The sequence below is a fragment of the Phoca vitulina genome, unplaced genomic scaffold, assembly GCF_004348235.1.
Source record: "Phoca vitulina isolate PV1807 unplaced genomic scaffold, GSC_HSeal_1.0 scaffold3, whole genome shotgun sequence".
Classification (NCBI taxonomy): Eukaryota; Metazoa; Chordata; class Mammalia; order Carnivora; family Phocidae; genus Phoca; species Phoca vitulina.
Window position 1 is genome coordinate 45,767,464 of NW_022589706.1, and position 7,021 is coordinate 45,774,484.

Sequence of the window (7,021 nt, forward strand, 5' to 3'; positions counted from 1 at the left end):
TTTATACCTTTTTCTATCTTTTTTTCTTTTATAGATACTGATATAAATATCCATCTATTTCTAAATATATATTTTCATAATAAATTATTTAATGAGAATAAAATGTTAGGAGTACTATCTTAAGAGTACCAAGTCAACGTTTATTTATTTATTTATATATTTAAGATTTTATTTATTTATTTATTTGAGAGAGAGCACATGAGTGAGCAGGAGGAGGAGCAGAGGGAGAGGGAGAAGCAGATACCACACTGAGCAGGAAGCATATGTGTGGCTTTATCCCAGGACCAGAGGTCATGACCCGAGCCCAATGCAGACACTTAACCTACTGAGCCACCCAGGAGCAGCAACAAGTCAACATTTATGCACATCTATGGATATCTTGATATACTTTGCTTTTTAATTTCCTTTAAGCATTGTGTATTAGATACCAATTTTTAACACAAAATTTCATAGTCCTCTGAAGTAAAGTTTTAAGTTTTTCTTACTATTCATAGGAAATTAATAGCCAAAAGATGATCTTTACAATTTGATTTTAATTGGTCTTCAAATTTATTATTATTATCATCACTATTATTATCATATCCTCTGCTCTTACCCATCTGTAGAACATTATACTCCAGGTTCCAGTCACATCTTTGTTGACCAAGTTTTGGAATACACCATTCACTTTCATATTTCCCACATTTCTCAAAATATTCCCTTTCAGGAATGATTTACCCCAATTGGGTAGAACCCTCCCCATCCTCAGCACCTAGTTTGAATTTTTATCTACTGTGTGAAATATTCCCTTTTCCCACCAGCAGGAATAATTGTCACCATCTTCCTTGCTTCTATACTATGTTTATATTGCTTTATAATTAACTAAATTGACTGGAATTTATAGGGTCCTTTCCACAGTCTTTGGTACATAATAAGCTCCCAAAGAAGGTAAAGTAATAAAATCAATAAGTCTTAATGATATTATCAAAATAACAAATATAATATTGTTATAAATTATAACATTGCATTTCCTTTTCACTGGGTATTAAGCTCACTTGGAAGTAGAAATAATACTTTATGTATTATTACATATATACAACCATATTTCAATTTATAAACACACATATGTACAAAAATACATACACATATATTTCTCAGATATTCTAGAATGTAGGAGATGATGATATTTTATTAAATAAAAATGAAATGTGAAAATGTTCTTACTCCCCCTTCCATTCTCTGGAAACTTATTTATCCTAAAAGCTAAGTTTAAAAAACAAAAAAAAAACTCTGTGAAATATTTATTGAACAACTTCATTATGTTATATCTCTTTTGGTAATTATTAATGATCCCAAATCAGAGGGTTTGTCTATATTATCTTTGATGTCCTCATTCAAGCACAGTGCCCAGTTCATCTGAAGCTCTTAGTAAATATAATTTGTCATAGAAAGATTAAGTGACAAAACTAATGCATTAGAAAAAGTGAATTTTCTTAGGTTTTAAATCTCTTTATTATGATGTACAATAATATAACTATGCTCTACAGTGTACATATATATGTAGAAAAATGTATGTGTATATTTATGCTTGCTGTATCTTTAATTTCAAATAGTTTGGAAATATGTTAGGGAAGCCACATGCTTATGTAATTATCTCAAATATACATTAAACTCAGAAACATAAACAACGTAAGTGCTTATTTTATATCTTGTAATTTATTTAACTGTTTTTCTCACACATTCTAGTAATGAGAAGTCCTTGCTTGAATTTTTTTTTAATGCTGCTCTTTTTGGGATTAAATAGTAAGATTGACCTATTTTATACCCAATACATAGTTTATTTATTTATTTACTTAAATTCAATTAGCCAACATATAGTACATCATTAGTTTTTGATGTAGTGTTCAATGATTCATTAGTTGCATTTAACACCCGGTGCTCATCACATCACATGCCCTCCTTAATGTCCATCAATACATAGTTTCTAAATATGTATTATTTTATTAGGATTATAATTCATCAAAAAATTATACCCTAGATGTTTATATTTTCCCCATCAAGATTTTAAGAAGAGCAAAACTCCTCTATTGATACATAATTTTAATAAATTATTAAATCTATATATTTAGTTAATTTATTTAATAAATTGCTGAATCTATAATTCATAAAGGAGTTTTTCATATATAAACAGTTAAGTTCCTAAGCATTCTTTTTTAATATATTCCTATATAGGCATAACTCATTTTGTTGCTCGTTGCTTTATTGTGTATTGCAGATATTGTGTTTTTCTATTTTTTTTTTTTTTTTTTAAAGATTTTATTTATTTATTTGACAGAGAGAGAGATAGCGAGAGCAGGAACGCAAGCAGGGGGAGTGGGAGAGGGAGAAGCAGGCTTCCCGCAGAGCAGGGAGCCCGATGTGGGACTCGATCCCAGGACCCTGGGATCATGACCTGAGCCGAAGGCAGACGCTTAACGACTGAGCCACCCAGGCGCCCTTTTTTTTTTTTTTTTTTTAAAGATTTTATTTATTTGTGTTTTTCTATTTTTTACAAATTGAAAGTTTGTGACAACCCTGCATTGAGCAACAATCAGCACCATTTTGTGTCTCTGTGTCACATTTTGGTAATTTATATTTCACAATTTTTCATTATTACTGTTTTTCATGGGGATTTGTAATCAGTGATTATAACTTGCTGAAAGCTTGGATGATGGTTAGCATTTTTTAGCAATAAATATCTTATAATTAAGGTAGGTATATTTTTTTACCCATAACGTTATTGCACACTTAGTGGACTACCACATAGTATAAACATAACTTTTATATACGCGGGCAAACCAAAAAATTCATTTCACTCACTTTTTTTTTTTTTTTTTTATATATTCATTTTATTATAGTGGTCTGGAACTAAACCTGCAATATTTCCAAGGTATGGCTGTACCCATATACAGATTAATTAACCTATAATTTAAATAAAGAATAACTTCCTTGGTAAGTGAGGACATAGCTATTGAAAGACCAAAGCTAGTAAAAACAACAGCACTAGTGATAATAACACTACCCATTCTGAACAATCAATTAACCATGCAACTGGCAAGTTCCTTCACCATAAGGAATTCCAGGATTTTCCTTTCCATATTAGTTAAGAAGAAAATTCAAGAAGAATAAGAGTTAAAGGAAATATACTTATCTATTCTTTCATCTTTTAAAAATACTTTCATTAATTTTTCAATATCACTAAAATCTTCCAAAATTTAGAAAAAGGAAAAAAATGAAAATATATTTATATTTGTACTTGACTGACATTAATTTCAGTAAGGTGTTGGAAGTGTTTGGCACAAGATGTCATACATAAGTTAGACACACAAGAGAACACCCAGATACACCAACACATTAAATAATAACAAGCATTACTTTTGGAAATGAAAATTTTGGACTATGTTAAAAAAGAATTTGAGTATTTAAATTTAATTAAACATAAACACATTGCCTAAGCACATAATCAAGAATATAGTACCTCTATGCTTACCAGTTCCAGAGAACTAAGTGCCTCATCGATATATAAAATGTGTAAGATTTCAAATTCCCAATTAATCCCATTTAATTCTTGGCTTTGTAATAACTGCACCTCCTGTGCTTTATTTTAGCATAAAATATCAGTTTATACTTGAATACTTAGTCTTGAGTCCGAAATACATAGGGCAGGATAGCAGCCTGGAAACCAAGGCAGAATTCCTTCTACTCTGGTAAATCTGTTTTTCCTCTTAACTCCTTTGACTGGAGAGGTCCACCCACATTATGGAGGATAATCTTCTGTGTTTAAAATCAACAATTTATCAATGTTAGTCACATCTACGAAATACCTTCACAGCAAAATTTAGACTAGTGTTTGAGCAAAGACTGGGTACGAAAGCCTAGGCAAGTTGACGCATAAATCAAGTTACACAGGGCAAGTAAGAACAACCTGTGTGTGAATTGCATGACATTCAATGCAGAATATTCTGTAGCCTTCAGGCCTTGAGGTTTATCTGGGAATTATATAAATCACCGAAATAGCACAGAAAATAGCACTGAAACTTAACAACTTGACAGTTTTCTCATGGAATTTGCTATCCCCGTTTTCTGAATGCATTGAAAATATGTTAAAAATAATTTCCTGGCTTTTCTCTATTTGAGAATCATTAAAAGTTAATTTGCACAATAATGAAATGGTCAAGGTCCATAACCTGTGAGGTAGTTTACATGTTTACATTAATCTTGCATATCATTCCTTCATCTCCAAGGAAATGCATATGTGTGTATAATAGTTACTTGTAAAGAGATGCTGCTTCAAATAGACTTAAGGTTAATAGCATTAATTTATTTTTCCTTAGAATGCTATGTTTTGCCAGATCACTTTATTGAATTTCATTTTAATTCTCAGTATTCTCTGCTAATATTGCCATATGATAATGAAATCTAAAATTGAGAAGCAAAGAATAAAGTACAAAAAAACAGATATTTCAGTTACTTAGGTAAGTTTGCTGTTGGTCCAGAAATGGAAACAAGTAATATTTCCCCAGGCAAGAGAAAAAGAAAACCAATGTCCCTGTGGGTTGAAAATTTTAATCGTTGGGGTGCCTGGGTGGCTCAGTCGTTAAGTGTCTGCCTTCAGTTCAGGTCATGATCCCAGGGTCCTGGGATCCAGCCCCTCATCGGGCTCCCTGCTTAGAGGGAAACCTGCTTCTCCCTCTCCCACTCCCCCTGCTTGTGTTCCCTCTCTCGCTGTCTCTCGCTCTGTCAAATAAATAAATAAAATCTGTAAAAAGAAATTTAATCGTACATAGTAGTGATAATAATAGTCTCATCTTTTTTTTTTTTTTTTTTAATCAGTTAGCCACTGTATCTTAATGTGGTTCTCATGGATAATGATCCAACTTTGTATAGGGCCATGATTAGTTCTAATTTTTTCTTCTGTGGATATTAATCTCTAAATTTCTAGGTTTATAGCATTTGCATCTAGATCCTTGTGAACTTGTTAGTATCAGTTTATGGATTTTTGGAGGAACTGTGGTGAGCAGAACCTTGGTCCCCTCCCTTGGTATTCTTTTGAGTAAAACCATGCTATAAAAGTGGCAATGATCTTGGCTTTGACTCTGGGTGCATTGGACTTGGTCAGCTGCTTTTCACTGGCAGCAGGGATCAGGATGTCACAGTCAGCTTCCAAGATGCACCCTTCATAGGGCTTTGCCCTGGGGAAGCCCAGGATTGATCCATGTTACAATCTGAAGTCTTCCAGTTCCTCTGGGTCAGTACCATCTGGATTCCATATGCTCCCATCAGATTCACCAACACCAAAACATTTAGCACCAAAACGATGTAAATATCTCATAGAGTGCAGGCCTACATTACCTAATCCCTGAACAATGAATGTTTCATCTCCAAACCCTGGTGTCATTCCTAAAATACTCATCTAAGAAGCTTCATTGGTGAAATTTTCAATCCCATGGAAGACTCCCAGGCCAGTAGCAGAGATCCGCCTGTGGATTCTGCCCTGACTGATGGGCTTACCGGTAACACAGGCATGGGCATTAATATCATGGTGCCTTATGGTGCTGGCATAGGTGTCAGCAATCCAGGACATCTCCCACTCACCCATGCTCATGTCTGGGGCAGGCACATCAGTGCCAGGACCAATAAAGCCCTTCTTCACCAGCTCCATGGTAAACCTCCTTGTGATCTTTTCCAATTCATTATCAGTATAGTTCATGGGATTGATCTTTTTTTTTTTTTAATTTTTTTTATTGTTATGTTAATCCCCATACATTACATCATTAGTTTTAGATATAGTGTTCCATGATTCATTGTTTGTGCATAACACCCGGTGCTCCATGCAGAACGTGCCCTCCTCAATACCCATCACCAGGCTAACCCATCCTCCCAACCCCCTCCCCTCTAGAACCCTCAGTTTGTTTTTCAGAGTCCATTGTCTCTCATGGTTCTTCTCCCCCTCCGATTTCCCCCCCCTTCATTCTTCCCCTCCTGCTACATTCTTCTTCTTCTTTTCTTTCTTAACATATATTGCATTATTTGTTTCAGAGGTACAGATCTGAGATTCAACAGTCTTGCACAATTCACAGCGCTTACCAGAACACATACCCTCCCCAGTGTCCATCACCCAGTCACGCCATCCCTCCCACCCCACCCCCCACTCCAGCAACCCTCAGTTTGTTTCCTGAGATTAAGAATTCCTCATATCAGTGAGGTCATATGATACATGTCTTTCTCTGTTTGACTTATTTCGCTCAACATAATACCCTCCAGTTCCATCCACGTCGTTGCAAATGGCAAGATCTTATTCCTTTTGATGGCTGCATAATATTCCATTGTATATATATACCACATCTTCTTTATCCATTCATCTGTTGATGGACATCTTGGCTCTTTCCACAGTTTGGCTATTGTGGACATTGCTGCTATAAACATCGGGGTGCACGTAGCCTTTTGGGTCCCTACTTTTGTATCTTTGGGGTAAATACCCAGGAGTGCAATTGCTGGATCATATGGTAGCTCTATTTTCAACTTTTTGAGGAACCTCCATACTGTTTTCCAGAGTGGCTGCACCAGCTTGCATTCCCACCAACAGTGTAGGAGGGTTCCCCTTTCTCCGCACTTGGGATTGATCTTAACACCAGCCTTGGCACCCCCAAATGGCACCTCAACCACTGCACACTTACATGTCATCAAAGAAGCCAGAGTTTCGAGTGCGGTCGGAGCTGGGGCCAGGAACACACCCATTGCCCAAGAACAGCCAGCTGCTGACCATTTCGGCTCTGGACGAGTCTGAGATACGCTGTAAGGCTGACGCCTCTGAGCAATAGGTGTGAGCATTTTCAGAAGGTGGCATGGTCCTCAAGTGAGTTACTGGTATTTTACATCAGCAAAATAACTCAATTTTACAGATAGCAACAAAAATAAAAGCTGTTTCCCTTTATGCATTTTATTCTCTTAGAATAATAAGTACATGCTGCTGTAATAAAATTGCCTTTAATCACTTACCAAG

The 7,021-nt window shown here is 35.3% G+C and overlaps 1 pseudogene; it reads right to left on the reverse strand.

Annotated features, from left to right (window-relative positions):
- Positions 1-5,002: 5,002 nt before the first annotated feature.
- Positions 5,003-6,717, reverse strand: LOC116629115 (annotated as a pseudogene).
- Positions 6,718-7,021: the final 304 nt, after the last annotated feature.